A 16,114-nucleotide genomic window follows, 5' to 3' on the forward strand; every position below is an offset into this window, starting at 1 on the left:
TGTTCTCTATCAGGAAACCTGAGAAACACTGGCCGACCACGTTGCTAGATATTGCCACAGGGATATTTGCCTTACTGAGATGCTCTATTGACTGTTAAATGGGCAAATGGTGCTTACTTCTGCAGAGACGTAGTGGGGTCTTGGCACTCTGAGGCCTGCGATTGCAGTCTGCTGCCAAGATGTGTTTGGTGCTTTACAGGCTGTGCCGATCTTTAGTCCCCTTTGAGTCTGGCTGTTAATCTTTAGCATGAGGCTGACGCTGCAACACAGGCACATTAGGTTGCCTAACTTCTTGTTTGTGTGCTCCCAATGATCACAAGCTGGTTTGCTGTTTTTACCCCAAACCACAAGCCTTGGGTCACTGTCACTGAATCGCTGTGGTGTTTACCATGTGGGGTCTATTGATGAAGACTTCCCTCTTGATCTTTGGTGAATGTTCCCAATCTTCTCTGGCAACATCACTAATTTGGACTTAAATGATGATGTTTTCTGAGTCAGTTTCCCTCTGTTCCCCATGGCTCCTGAAGGCATTCTTGTTTACACATACCACACCCAATCAGGAATCCAACTGCTATGTTTTTTCCTGCTGCTATGTGCCTAGAACTTTGCCATGATCTAGGGTACTTCCAAAAGAAGTATATGGATGCTTGGTGTAGGTGGCCTACATCTGTAATCCTAGCTACTAAGAAGGCTGAGATCTGAGGATTCCAGTTCACAGCCATCCCAGGCAGGAAAGTCTATGAGACTCTTATTCCAATTAACCAACAAAAATCCGGAAGTAGAGCTGTGGCTAAAGTAGTAGAGTGCTATCCTGGAGCAATAAAGCTCGAGGACAGTGCCCAGGCCTTGAATTCAAGCCCTAGGAAAGGCAAACAAACACGCGCACACGCGCGCACACACACACGTATATAGTATATATATATATACACACACAAACATTTCAGACATTATTTTCTTTGGGGAGTACATAACTAAAAACAAAAGAACCAAGATTTATACATGACACAATTAGACAATGTTTAACTTTGGTAGTCACAACAAAACCCTGTCCTCTAAGTGCCATATGGAATATAAGAATAAGTGAACTACTCCCTGTCCATTAGAAGCTACTCATGGCCATTGGTAAGGTGTTGTAACCTATTCTGGGAAGAAAGTCATGAAACCTGGGTTGAAAAGGAAGGCAAGCTGGTGGAAGCTGCCTCTGGTAGAGCTTCTAGATGGAGAGAGAGACAGTTCCATTAGCAGAGAAGAAAGAAGGTATTTCAAATATAGCCTGAGCTTTCACCTCATTATTTAACATGTACCTCCTGTGTATACTCGTCTAGTACCTTTCTGTGTTGATTTATATTTTATGTCAGAATGCAAGCATAGGGTGATAGCAGTGGAATATGCAGAGCTATGGGGCAAACAAAGTTCAAGGGATGGTTAGGGGACTAAGGTGATTGGGAAGAAGAGAAGGTAGATAATAGGATGTTAGAATTGTACAAAATTAGCATGAGGAGAAATTTAGTTTCATATGCATGGGGGAGTTGAGGTCCATGCATGTTAAGTGACTTTCAGGAAAAAGCCATTCTATTCTAGTCTGCTAGAGACCAGGGACTCTCATCTGGAGGCAACACGGAAGACACGTGATCTTGGAGCTACAGTGCGGTAGCTGCTCTGGTTGTCAAGCTTGAAGTGATGGAGCTGGAATGAGACAGGTGATGTTGACAACCGAAGAAGGGATGCATGTGGGACAGTTGGGCAAGAAAGAATTGAGAGAGATTGGTAATTTAGGAAGGGATGGTTGGCTTAGTGTGGTGAGAGACAAGGGGATAAAAATGGCTTTGACTTTAAGCTTGAGTGGTTTGGAGGACCGGGGATCAGTTCATAAAAGTAAGGCGATGAGGAAGGATCCAGAAGGACTTGTGTGGAGTAACAGGGACATATGCTGGCTGTCACTGAAAGTCTTTGCAGAATAGAATGCCTAAGCTCTGGAAGGCAGAAAGAAGAGGGATGTCTTAAAGGAAATAATGATCAGGACTCCTTTTTGTCCCTTGCATTGCATGTCTCACTTTTGTGTTGAGCTCCAAAATTTGCTTTTGGTTTCTTCTTGTCAATACTTACAGTATAGCAGCAACTCATGCCTGTACTACTCAGGAGCTCCTCAGCTCCTCAGCTACTCAGGAGGCTGTGATCTGAGGATCCTATTTCGAAGCCATCCAGGGCAGGAAGGTCCATGAGGCTCTTCATCTCCAATTCACCAGCAAAAAGCTGGAAGTGGAGGTGTGGGACAACTGGCAGAGTGCCAGCCTCAAGCAGAAAAGAAGCCAGTCAGGAGCATGAGGCCCTGGGATCAAGCCCTTGTACTTGCACTAATAACAAGCAGAAGAATAATTAGTAATAATAAGAGTAATTAATTTAAAAAATTAGCAATCAAAGCTTTGGTGTTGTTCTGCATGCCAAGCACAGGGGCTAAGCATGCTACAAACAACGTTTTAGTGTAAAAGCAGAACCTCAGCTCTATAAAGTTTAATTAAATAAAATAAACTATTTTAATCTCACCTAATTCTCATAATCGCCATAATAGGTTGGAGTTGTTACCTCATTTTACAGTTTGGAACATGAAGCTGAGTAACTTCTCTAGGGTCAAGTAGCAGAGCAGTAACCTGAAGAGCCAACATTGCCTAACTCCCAAACTTAACGTTCTTAACCACTCCCTATGCGGCTTCTTAATTAATACCTCTATTGCCAGGCAGTAAGCTCCTCATCCCCTCCTACTCCCAGCCTTTTTCAAATTTTCCACATGCCTGGAATTATTTCTGTCTTCTTGTTTTCAATCGTCCTGAATTTTAAAATCACAGGAACCTCTCAAATTCAGGAAGTGTTCCCTGATTAATTCCACCTCTCCCCAGTGTCAGCTAGCAAAGCCACCTGATCTTTCTCAGAGGAGATTTGGTGTTGTTGGGAGGAGAGATCAGTATGTGTCCATCCTGCAGGAGTGAGTTCCTGTCCTGCTGCTCATAGTGCCCAGGACATTTCCATGGGGCTGTGCTTGAATGCATATAACTAACATTGTGAGAACCTTTGTCACTGCTATGAGGGAATGGAATGCTGATACTTGTTGACTGATAGGCTTAGGATTTTATTTTTTTGCATTCCATTGCGCTAGAAGGCAATGATAAACTATTGATGTATCTTAAACTTGGCTTTAAAGTTCTTTATTGGACTCTTGGGCATATCTTTATAAGCCAGATTCTGTAGTAGATGCCTGAAAGCAAGTTTTCTAAAAGGTATGTTTAGTGGGAAATATAAGTCTTTTGAAAGCATTAACAAAATACATATTTCCCCCAAACAAACCATTTCTTACAAGTTGCATTTAGTTCTGATCCATTCTCCTTTCCTTAGTGCGCATGAAATCATTTTGCATTCATGGCTGTGCATTTTTCCTTAATATTTTGGCTTCCTTTGCTTTTGAGTAAAGAAGGAAAATTGTACCTCAATCATCTTTTTATCTACAATGCTTGCACATAAAGGGAGTCTAACTAATGTACATCACAAGGCTGTGTTATTATCTGCTAAATTATAAACAAGGATGATGGTTTTCATTTTTGGTTTTTGTTCCTGTGTTCACATAACAATGCCTCAGTTTTTAGTTTCAAATGATGTATGTACTTAGTAGATGGTAAATGAATGTAGATACTTAGTAGTTGGTGAATGAATGAGTGGCTTTTGATGTCTGACCTCCTGGGAATATATGTAAGGACTGAGACAATTTATTGAGTAACAAGATCCTTTGCGTCAACACTGGGCTGGGTCTAGTGACTGTGTCAAAATCTCCGATTGGTCAATAATTTCATTTCTTCTTGGTCATTATTTGAATAGTCCAGGTGTTTTGTGCCTTGATGTTTTAGATAAAGTGGCACCCATTTTGCATTTCTGGTTCTGTTTACAAAACAGTGTTTTACTGCTGTCTAAATATTAAGAGTGTTCATGTCCACTCCCAGTGCAAGCACACTGAGAAAGGGCTGGTGTATGTCTTTGTCCTTAGTTTGCAATACTTAGTACTTAGAGGTCATAGTGTTCTGGTTTAGGTAGCAAATTATTGATCAGCGTATTATGGTAACAGCTGTACTACTGATTGGATGAAGATAAATAGCCAGGCATGTAACTGGTACTACCTGGCATAATTGTTTTTCCTGGGAACCTGGCCATCCTAAGGAGCTTTGTAGGAATGGACACTGGCTGATTATTATCTACACTGTTAATAGGGAGAGGAGAAGTCCTAGGTACCCGGTTCTTCCATTTACTTTTGTTTGTATTCTAGCCCTTCTCTACACCTATATCCATCTTTATATGCTTTAAAAAAAATAACATTTCCTGGGGGCTGGGAATGTGGCTTAGTGGTAGAGCATGCTTGAAGCCCTAGGTTCGATTCCTCAGCACCACTTAAACAGAAAAAGCCAGAAGTGTCGCTGTGGCTCAAGTGGTAGAGTGCTAGGCTTGAGCAAAAAGAAGCCAGGGATAGTGCTCAGGCTCTGAGTTCAAGCCCCTGGACTGGCCAAAAAATAAATATCCTGGGCTTGTTAGAATTTGTTGTTACTTACCGTGTTTCTTTCTTTCTTTCTTTTTTTTTAAATTCTATTGCAGTACTCCTATTTTCATGGATTTTCTGAAAGGTCTTGAGGAGGCAGTATCTTTGCTTATAATCATCTTGCTCTTGCATTTAAGAATATCAGATTGCTTTTGGAAAAGCAAATTATTTTGTATTGTATGTATGTAAGGTGTACAATGTGGTGTTGTGATATAAATGCGTGTGTATGTTTACAGTGAAGTAACTACTGTAGTCAAACAACATATCCATCAACTCGCAGTTACTGTTTTTGTAATAAGGGCACTTAAAATCTACTCAACAGAATTTCAGTATGCACTATAATGTTTTCCTCCTGGGGAACATTAGAGGTCTGGATTTATTCACCATACATAACTGCAAGTTTGTAGCCTTTGACCTATTTCTTCCATGTCTTCAGCCCTCCTCCCACCCGTAAACCACTCATTCTACTCAGAGATTTTTTAGTTGTCTAATACAGAAGTCCTTTGTTCCCTCCCCATTCTTCTTGTGTTTTCTGTATTTGAATATATCCCCACTGACCAAGCTGCAGAGAAACTGTTTCCTCTGCTACTTTTATTATAAATATGTGAATTGTTGTTAATATTCTTCTTTAAACTCTGCCAGTTGTCTCCTATGTTCCTGGAACATGCCACTTCTCTTTCTCCTGTGAGGAAATCCTAAAAGCACCTCAGCCACACACTTTAAGCATTCGGATAGACTAGATTTAAGTGGGCAAGTTAATGTTTCCAAGGGCTTCTGTGTTTTTTTTTTTTTTTTGGCCAGTCCTGGGCCTTGAACTCAGGGCCTGAGCACTGTCCCTGGCTTCTTCCCGCTCAAGGCTAGCACTCTGCCACTTGAGCCACAGCGCCGCTTCTGGCCGTTTTCTGTATATGTGGTGCTGGGGAATCGAACCTAGGGCCTCGTGTATCCGAGGCAGGCACTCTTGCCACTAGGCTATATCCCCAGCCCCTCAAGGGCCTCTGTGTTTGAATGTGCGCATCCTCATTGAGCTAGGAAACTTCTCTTGAGCTGACTTGAGGATTAACAATGAAAGTAATTTCTCCCTTCCCTAGTTAACAGAGGACAACCCAAAGAAGAACGGCGTGTGGTATGATATTCAAGTAGTCTAATGATATCATTGTTTTTCTTGGGAAGTCTGTATAGTTGATAACACCTTTTGAACAGTCCACTGGAATGGATTGGCATTAAACCTTATCATCATAATAACAGATATTTATAAACCTATTCACTTGTTTCACATAAAATTATAACTATGCATCACCTTAATTTATGTTTAATTTATACCAAAAATATAAACCTGTATCTACTTATGTGAATTATATTTCAACTCATGAAGTCAGTCCAAAGAAATTTCTCTGATTCTTCATCTTCCTAAGTGGATTAAATAGCAAATGTTTGGTGGCGTGGAACTGAATCTGAGTTAGACACCTTGCCAGTCCATGAACTAGCGTGGAAGGTTTGATTTCATCTTGTTTTATTTCAACTCTCGCAAACACTAAAAAGTTCTTGGATTTTCCCATGCATCCAAGGATCTCCCTTGAGCCTTCAGAACCTGAACAAGGGCTGTGTCTCCACACTGTCCTGTCTCCACAACTCATGTCAGCATCCCTCTCCTTCCCATACCAAAGGCTGTGGGGGGGGGGGGAGGGAGGGGGGAGGCGGTATAGAAAGATGACTGAACCCTGTCTTCAGAAAGGTTTGTCTTTCAATGCTAACTTTGTTATGTGCTCTGTTGCTAGCATGAGATGAGACCGTGGATACATTTCTTCTTTTCTTAAATATAAAATAGTGCCTGCCTTCTAGGGTTATTTATTCATTTATCAGACATCTATGGGTCCTACACTCCATGGGAAAGTCCTCTAGGAACATAGTAGTGAAGACAAAAATAGGAGCTCCTGTCCATACAAAGCACATCTAGAGAATGGCTGTTAGGATGAAGGGAGGCGCTGCATGGGAAGTGTTTCTCCCAGTACCTGGAACAGAGAGGACATGCAGTAAATGACTTTTGACAAAACAAATACCTTGTCTGTCAACACCTGGAGCTGAGGTGAGAACATTTGCCTTTTGTTCCTTTGTTCCTAATGATATCTACATCTGCAACAATAGTCATGTTAAAATCAACACAGCCTTTACATTTCCCAAACTCTTTGCCTTTGGTGAAAACTACCACCACAATAACAACAACATAATGATAAGAGTAACAAGAACAGACTTCCATCTTTCACAATGAGAAGGACAGAAGGCGATCTGAGGAGGTAGCATTGATTAGAGGGCATTGAATTAGACTTGGCAACTAAAAGATCTGGCACCTGGGAACTGCAATGAAAAGATCTGATCAGGATTCACATTTCAATAGGTTTGCCTTGGGCGTGTGCCAGCAAGGCAAGGCCAGGAGAAAGTGAGTCTCCTGCTTGTTGGCTCTCAGTGTGTGAATCAAGTAGAGAAGGGACAATTCTAGGAAAGGAAATGATGGAGCTGCTATGTATTGGGCATTCAAGAAATAATCCAAGGTAGTTATTGTGTCAAAAAGCTGTCCAGGAGATCTTATAAGCACCAAGTGCTTGACATTAAGGAAAGAAATGGGGGTTTAGCTCTCAATGAAACAGTGGGAATTCCACCACCCAGTGGCTGGCCGCTGCAATTCCATGAACTGAAATTAGTGTTTCTGATGTAGTCATTTATTTGCTTTTAAAACATAATGAGCTAAATACGTATTTTTCTATATGGGCATTTGTTCATTCGGGCACTCAATAACATTTTATACAATATCATTTGCTGCAGATAAACACTCCTTCCTTCTTTCCTGTGGTCCCTGTAGCTCTGTGACACATTTGTCACTATGCACTTGTCGCCTTTTGTAACTCTCATAACCGTTTCAGAAGCATTGATGGTCAGCGAGGACCATCTTTCTTCTAGAAAGCCCGTGGTGTGCTGGCTTTGAAAGTACAGAGGGCCATGTTACATTACCTTCTACATTGCATATATTTTGCTGTCCCTGAGAAATCATTTATGTGTGGTTGCCAAGAAGCTTTAGCCTTTTCATTGCTTTAAAGTTTGCAGATAATATATGTAGAAATAATATAAGCATAGGTCAATGCTGGCACTTAATTGGTAGTCAATAAGTGGCAATTTGTGAGAACATCCAATACCCCAGACTTCCTGGATAGCTCTGCATAAGCCAAAACGTCCTTGGGAGCAAAACTGCATGAGAATTCTGGTGAAGATTCAAATTCTAGGGGAGGAGCAGCCAACAGCCTGTCCCCGGGCCCCATGACAGCCTTTGATGGGAGGCTTCTGCTCGCTGGCTTTCTAGTGCAGATCTACTGTGTACTTTCTTCAAAGACAAATTCCAGGAGGGAATTCCAGAAGGGGGTGTGTGTTTAATACACCCCCGAGCCCCATACCAAGCACTGTTCCGGCCCCATAGTGTATACAGATTGGAAGAAATGACCAATCTGGGAAGGGCTAGGCAGACACCCCAATGAGACGACTGAGCTTCCTGCTGGAGTGTCAAGTATCATTAGTGCATAATTTCAAAAGCAATCCTAGAATGGGGCAAGATGTTCAATCTCTGTCATGGAGTACTAGAACCTTTGGAGGGAAGACAAGCAACCACACTGTGACTTTTTAGACTTCCCTGCGGCTGCGAGCACAGCCCGGGCTTCTCTCTGACATGGCTGCTGAGGACCAATAAGCAAAGGCATTTTGTACATGAAAGCGAACCTCATTTAGTCAATGATGTTTACAATGACTCATGACTCCGGGTAAGCAGAAACCAGAACGCAGTGGACTGCGCTACAAAAAATAGCAGCACAGAGAATCCTTGCTCTGAAAACTGGCTACAGAAGTTTAGCATTTGGCATTTTCAACAACTGCTGTTTGATTTGCTCTACACTAGGGGTGACACATTTCTGAAAAGCCCACATTCGATGTGGGCTCCTTTGGGGGGTAGGATTGAAGGTAATGTTTTATATTTTTCGTGAAATTCTGATGATAATTTTTTTTGGGGGGGAAAGGGGTTCAGAACCAGAAAACCTGGTATCAGTAAATGTCTGATGGTCCCTGTAGAACACTATTGTATTTTATTCACATACCTTGTGACAATTGAATGGATATCTACTATATGCTAAGTGTGGTGACACTTTGGGGGTTCTGTGCGTGTAAATTGCATGGGTTTATTCAGTGCTATTTAGCATAACTTTTTACGCAGGTCTGAGTTGCATACTTAATTCCTTATCATCCATATCGTCCTTCTTTTATCACTTTATCCCAATCACTCATCTCCAGCACCCTGAGAGAGTTTCCATGCCTCTCCTGTCTACTCTGAAGCAGCTGTTCGGTGCCCTCTGGGCTCTCTCTCTCTCTCTCTCTCTCTCTCTCTCTCTCTCTCTCTCTCTCTCTCTCTCTCTCTCTTTCTCTCTCTCTCTCCTTCTAATCTGTTTTTTTCTTTTCTTTCCCACTGGAGGATGTAATCTGTGTTTTTTTTCCCACTAGTTCCATAACATAATTCAATATCTGAAGCATAGTACATGCTTATTGGGTATATGTTGAATGAATACCAAACCAACTATTAAATAACTCCAAAATTATTTGTGGGGAATAAAGTGAAGCACCACATAATGCATTTCAAGCAGCACCAAAGAAGAGCAAAGACTTGACTGTCCTGAAGGAGCCTTCAGTTAATTCAGCCAGACTAACATGTGACCAGTTATTTGGTTACCAGTTATTTAGATATAAAAGATGATTGTGTTAAAATATAACTAAAATTCAAGCTCATCCCCTTATTACTCTTTCTTAAAACTTCTCTATCACAGTTGTTCTTTTGGTACTAGTCAGGGGATTTGAACTCAGGGCCTACGTGCTATCTTTTGAGGCTTTTTCTGTGTAAGGCTAATGCTTTGAGATACAGTCTAAATTCTGGTTTTTAGATGGCCTATTAGAGATAACTGTCTCCTAGAGATTCCTGCCTGGGCTAATTTCTGAACCATGATCCTCAGATCTCAGCCTCCTGTGTAACCAGGATTACAGGCGTGAGCCACCGGCACCAGCTCCTTTATTCTTAACTGTACACTTAAAAAGCAATCACCAGGTAGCAATTTCTAACTCCACCTCCGTTCAGTCCATAAGCAGATAAAACACCATTTATCACTCATAGCAAATGATTATAATGAAAAATCCTGAAAAGATTAACCTTTTTTCCCCTTCAAATGCTAATATCTAGAAATCCTACTATACAGATTGAGATATGATTAGAGAAAGCTTTAAGTTGGTCTAGAACACCATCAAACCAGATTATGAAAAATAAAATAAACCACTTAAACCATTGTGAGTGTTATTTTGTTTTGTATTTTTAAGATTTTGAGATATGCTTATAGTTAATGCATGTTCTGAAACTTTGTTGTCTTTTCAGCAAATGATGATTTAAAGTTGAGGTAGTAAAAATAATTATTACTGCTTCACCATTTTAAAAAAGATATATCTCACTAGCTGGGTACCAGTGCCTCACTCAAATAATTTTGTTTACTTGGGAATCTGAGATCTGATGATCACTCTTCAAAACCAACCCAGATGGGAAAGTCTGAGAAAATCTTATCTCCAATCATCTACTCAAAAGCCAGAAGTAGACCTGTGGTTCAAGTGGTAGAGACTAGTTTTGAGCAAAAAAAATAGAAGCTCAAGGACAGTGCCCAGGCCCTGAGTTCAAGCCTGGCAAACACATATACAACACACACACACACACACACACACACACACACTAGTTTACATATTGTTATATATGATATATATATATATATATTGTTCTTATATAAATAGTTGTTCTTGAGTGCTAAGAGTTAACTTCTAAAACAGAGTTTGAGAGTCCTCTAGATAGAAGACTATAGGCTGTTCAAGTGTCTCAACTTATATAATACTGGAAAACAATATTCCTTTCTTTTTCTTTCATATCTGGAGTTAACTAGGGTCTTTCTGCTCCACCAATCATATTTGATACTTGGGACACAAACATAAACATCATGCCTTCTCCAGGCATATACTTTGCCTTTGAGTTAAACACGTTAGTTGCATACTTATCATCAGCACAAAAACTTTTGTTGTTGTTATTGGTCCTTCTCTCCATCTACATTTCTTTGCTAAGTCTCTGGATCTCTCTAAAGGTCAGTACTCTGTAGCAGGCTGGATGTAGCTGGGGGTAGGGGCTGGGTTTTGAAAACTTGTATGGATTTCTGGTTCATAATGCATAATCCATACTTAGGATATGGCTTTGTTCTCTCAGTCAGGTCAGGAGGAAAACCTAAAAGCCTGCCTATATCCCAATGCAAGAACAGTTCTGTTTAGAAATCATTGCTGAAATGATTTCCACGACCCAGATATAACATAACTATGCTAAAAATCCTGTGACCTGATAAGAAATCCCACTTCAGGATTCTTGGCAATGTTATTTACAACTCAAAGTGATTCTCCTTTCTGAGAACTAACACTCAGTATCAGTATCGGAATGACTTATCTGACACTTGTCATGTTCACGTAGCCTGGTAGAGTTATATGTTCCACCATTCCGGTCTCTCTACTGATTATAAACTCTTTGAGGATAATAAAACTAACATCGACAGTAAGTGAAATTTATGGAAGGTCTGTATGTGCCAGGCAGCATTCTAAGTACGTTTTTATGTTTAAATTCATTTAATCTTTATGACAACCTAGGAGTCAGTTATTTGGATATTGTCTTCACGGTGGGTGGGAAGCAGAGAGAAGTTCAACAGGAGCTTCCTTAGGGCCCCATTCCTTAGTAGTGGTAAATCATGATTTCATTCCCAAGCAGGCTGAATCTATACCCTGTTCCCTTCGCTACCCATGCTAGGGGCTTGTCTAGAGAGCTCCACTTAACTGAATGGTACTTTGCATATGGGTGAAACTCCAACAACATTAAGGTGTCAATTTATCAAATAACCTTTTAAGTGTTTTCATAATTAAGTTTGTGTCTGTCCTTCTGAGCAGGAGATAAGAGGAAATTATTGTTTTATATTCTGTAAATTTAAAAAAAGGGATTTTTTTAAGTACACAGAAGAATTTCATCCTCCTCTTTGTCTTTTCCTCTCCTTTTCCTCCTCCTCCTCCTCCTCCTTTTTCTCCTCCTCCTCTTCTCCTTCCCCTCTTCCTCTTCCTCCTTCTCCTTCTCCTTCTTCTCCTTCCCCGTCTTTTTTTTTTTTTTTTTTGGCCAGTCCTGGGCCTTGGACTCAGGGCCTGAGCACTGTCCCTGGCTTCTTCCCGCTCAAGGCTAGCACTCTGCCACTTGAGCCACAGCACCCCTTCTGGCCGTTTTCTGTATATGTGGTGCTGGGGAATTGAACCTAGGGCCTCGTGTATCCGAGGCAGGCACTCTTGCCACTAGGCTATATCCCCAGCCCTCCTTCCCCGTCTTTTCAGCAGTCCTGGGATTTGAACTCAGCCCTTTGCACTTGCTAGGCAGCTGTTCTTCCATTTGACTCATTGCCCAGTTCTTTATTTGCTTTTATTATTTGTTGAATAGGGTTTTGCATTTATGTCTGGGCAGGCCTTCTATTTATGCTTCCTGGGTAGCTGGGATGACAGGGGACATGCCACTAAGTCCAGCTTTTTCTTGATTGAAAGGGTTCTTGCAAATGTTTTTGCCCTCACTGGCCTCATACCCAGAGCTTCCTGATGTCTGTCTCCTGAGTAACTGGGATTATAGGCCTGAGCCATGACGCTTAGCCACCACAGAAAATGATGTGCAGAATCTTTTCTCATTGCTATCATCAAAAATTTCCAGTGGCTAACAATTCATCTTTCTCCAGATAGGGAAATATATCTTGCCTCAAACTTGACATTCATTTCATGCATTTTCCCTTCTCAAAATGCATCTCACTTCGTGGAGGTATCATGGCAGCTACATTTTAGGAAATCTTTTCATCTGTTTAATAAATAATAATTTGTTGATCCATTGTAATTGCACTCATAAAACATAATGGCCTAACATAAATACTTTTTCAGCGCTTGTTTTTCTGTGCTTTTTCTCCAACATGTCAGCTTCCTCCCTCTGCAAGATATCTGAGAGTGCTCACCACTGAAAAGTCTTCCTTCCTTCTCTATTTGCCTTTAATCAAGCTATGAAGCTTTAAGTATTTAACACTTCTCACTATGTCTTTGCTTTATAAAATGGAATCCTTCTAATGTCCACAACCTATATCCTAAATAGTACGCATTAAAAGTTCTTCACAAATCCCTTATACAAAAAGAAAAAAAAAAAGAAGTATGAGAGAAGAGTTCACTTTAGTACAGAGTCAAAGTAGCAAATCATTTTGATTGTAATGGTTTCATACAGATGTTTCTTTGTTAATCTGCAGACATGTGAATCCCTGAGAGCAGTGAACATCTAGATGAGACTTGAGTATTTTGTGTATACCTGTGTGTGCACACATGAGTCATGTCATATTGCATATCTATTTCATTGTGTACACAAAGGCAACAAAATAGGCTTCTGAGTGCTCAAGTGTATATAGAAAATGTCTTGCATTTTTAAGTACTAGGTTTCTTCCCCCAGCATCCCCCAAAAACCAATATCCTTATGCAATAGTTAATCCTAGCTATTTAGGAGCCCTAGACCTGAGAATCATGATTCAAAGCCAGCCCAGGCAGAAAAGTCTCTGAGACCCTTCTCTCCAATGAACCACCCAAAAGCTAGAAGTGGAGCTGTGGCTCAAAGAACAGAGCACAAGACATGAGAAATAAAACTAAAGGACAGAACCCAGGCTCTGATTTGAAGCCCTAGGACTAATAAACACACATACATACACACACACACACACATTTCATACAATTAATATAAAACATGGCATGATTTACTAAAATACTTTAAAATAGATCGCTGTGATTAATCACTGTTTCATCATACAGAACTCAAGAAGTCTTGAATTTAAACTTTACAATTTCTGAGGCAAAGCATTACTGCACACCATTTTTTAAATGAAAATACACAGGTGCATATTCACCTACTTGCCCACACCCACTTACACCCCCCCTACCCCACCCCCACGAACAAGAAAATTTGATAGACATGCCTGGCATGGTAGGGTATACCGGTACTTCTAGCTACTTGAGGTAGGAAAGTAAACTAGAACTTTGATGTGCAAATACGCAGTTGTGATGGTGTTGCAGTTTTGCTTGTTGGTGTCATGTACAATCAGGGAGCTTATTAGAAATTCTGAATAAGCCAGAGTCCCATATGTCCTGAGTTAGGATCAGAATTTTAAGATCTTAAGGTAGGAAGACAGTGATGGCTGAAAAGCACCTAGCTTAGTACACTTGCTGGTCGTGATGATAAATGGCACCCAGGACACAAACATGTAGTAAGACATTGGGCAGACCTGCATTTCCTTTCCTGGTGCTGGTAGGACACAGAAGCCAGCCACACAAGGCTTGTGATTATGAAAGCTTGTCTAGAGAGAGCGGTTATGTGACAACATTGACATATTTAGTAATGCACTCACCATGTTCAGTTCTTTACAAGAACTTGGCGAGTCAAATACAAGGCTCATCACAGGTAATCAGTAAATTACCTCTACAGGCAGGAAATGGTTGAATCCCGGACCAATGATAAGATCATTTGCTTTCACGTGTTTTTTGTTTTTTTTTTTCAATATTGTGTTAAGCCTCGAGTATAAATTGAATACAGTGACCTTTTGGTGCTCTATGAAATTGACTGCATTTCCTAAGATTCTTTGGTTTCAATTACCATAAATTTTTGATAGTGGGTCTGCAGCCATTGCATTGGCCCCAGTGTAACAATATCTTCTCACTGGTTTTGATAACATAGTTGGGAGCATTAGGTGTTGGTACTCCATTGCCTGTGGGCACAGGCTTGCGTGTACCTTTCAAATCAGCACTTCATGTCAAATATAAGAACATGATGCAAATTACCCAGATCAAATCTCAGTAAGTGAGTTGCAAAAACATGAGTAATTTTTGGCCCAATGACGGAAATTGTGTTCTAGATTGCTTGCTGAATGTTAATTTTTGGAGATGGATAAGTCAATTTGTGGTTCCTCAGTTTATTAGCAACTTAATTGTCAGAATGTAATGAAACTTCTGAACTGCAGCAACTCATTAGAAGCAATGAAACATGTGACTATTTTATGTCTAGAAGAATATTCAATGAGCTGTAGTTTTTTTTTCTTTTCTTTCTCCAAAGAGATCTCAAAAATAAAATGAACAATTAAGTTTCAATTTTTATCTGTGAAGTCATAAGGGTTTCAAATTTTCCCTCAGGAAAAATGTTGGGGACTTTCCACTGTGATGTATGTTTTCTATGTCACCTCTGTTGAAGTACTTGAGCCTCTGTCTCCTCATCTGTAAAATGGTATGATGATATTGCAAGACGGTGTTGTTACATTGCTAAAAGAAAATGACAGGTCCATAACAATATCCTTACTATATAGCAAGAGTTTAGTTGATAGATGCTACTGTAGCTCTTTCCTTTGATGAATTAGATATTTTTCTTCACTTGCTTTTATCTAAGGAAGTTCAGTTTTGTTTTCTGAGATTAAAGGTTTAATCACTAAAAGGCCTATAGTGTATTCTGTTATCCAGTAGTCAGTGGTTCTATCTTGATGTCATGCTTGTGTTTTACAGAAATGGATGGCTGTTGTCAAACTAGTTTAATCTTTAGGTCCCTCTTTGGTAGACTGGTTATTTTCATGTGGCCTTTATGGAAATATTACTCAGATGCATGTCACGGAAACTCAAAGGAGAGATCTTGCTTCTTCTCTAATGCTTTATTATAGCTACGGCTCCCAAAGAAAATCTTGGCAATGTTTAAGAGTAAAGAGCTGTTGAAAAGCTGTTGAGTGATGATTAAAACTTTAATTCACATTTCAAAGACAGTAATTATTTTCTCCAACCCATAGCCCAAAAGAACAGTGCAGTATGAAAAGAGTATTTCATTTCCAACTAACAGGGAACATAACATTATGGTCTTCTATTCTCCTTCTAATTCTCTTTTATGACTTTCATTTTTCTTCCCCCCCCCCCATAATTTTATCAGTTGATCTCTACCTTTTAAAATATATTAATAATGATATTACAGTTTTGACTAATGACAGAGAGGTAGTTAGGAGGCTATAAACATCATGAAGATAGTTAGATCATGACATACCTGAGATACCTCCATCCAAAAGAATATTTTCTAAAATCTACTAATGAAGAAGAAAGGAGATGAATGAATAAACTGAATCAAAGAGAGTGATGCCATTCAAACGTCTCGAATGTATATTGCGGCCTCTTCCCCTTTTTATTTGATTGAGACATAAGATTTGTGTACATTTATCGGTACAATACAGCAACTTGATACATGTGTGCATAATAATCAACATTTTCTTCAATATTGTAAAAATTAACCAAAATACCTACTATTCATTACTGAAGACTCTTCTCTCTCGATTTTTTGAAATAAGAATTAGCTTATTTCCTCCACTCATCATCTTCAAA

General features: G+C 40.0%; 1 protein-coding gene across 2 annotated transcripts in view; it reads left to right on the plus strand.

Moving 5' to 3' along the window:
* Nucleotides 1-16,114, plus strand: part of Ppargc1a (PPARG coactivator 1 alpha) — a 116,884-nt gene that overhangs the window by 40,157 nt on the left and 60,613 nt on the right. The gene's annotated exons all lie outside the window — the stretch shown is intronic.

The sequence above is a fragment of the Perognathus longimembris genome, chromosome 16 (genome assembly GCF_023159225.1).
Source record: "Perognathus longimembris pacificus isolate PPM17 chromosome 16, ASM2315922v1, whole genome shotgun sequence".
Taxonomy (NCBI): Eukaryota; Metazoa; Chordata; class Mammalia; order Rodentia; family Heteromyidae; genus Perognathus; species Perognathus longimembris.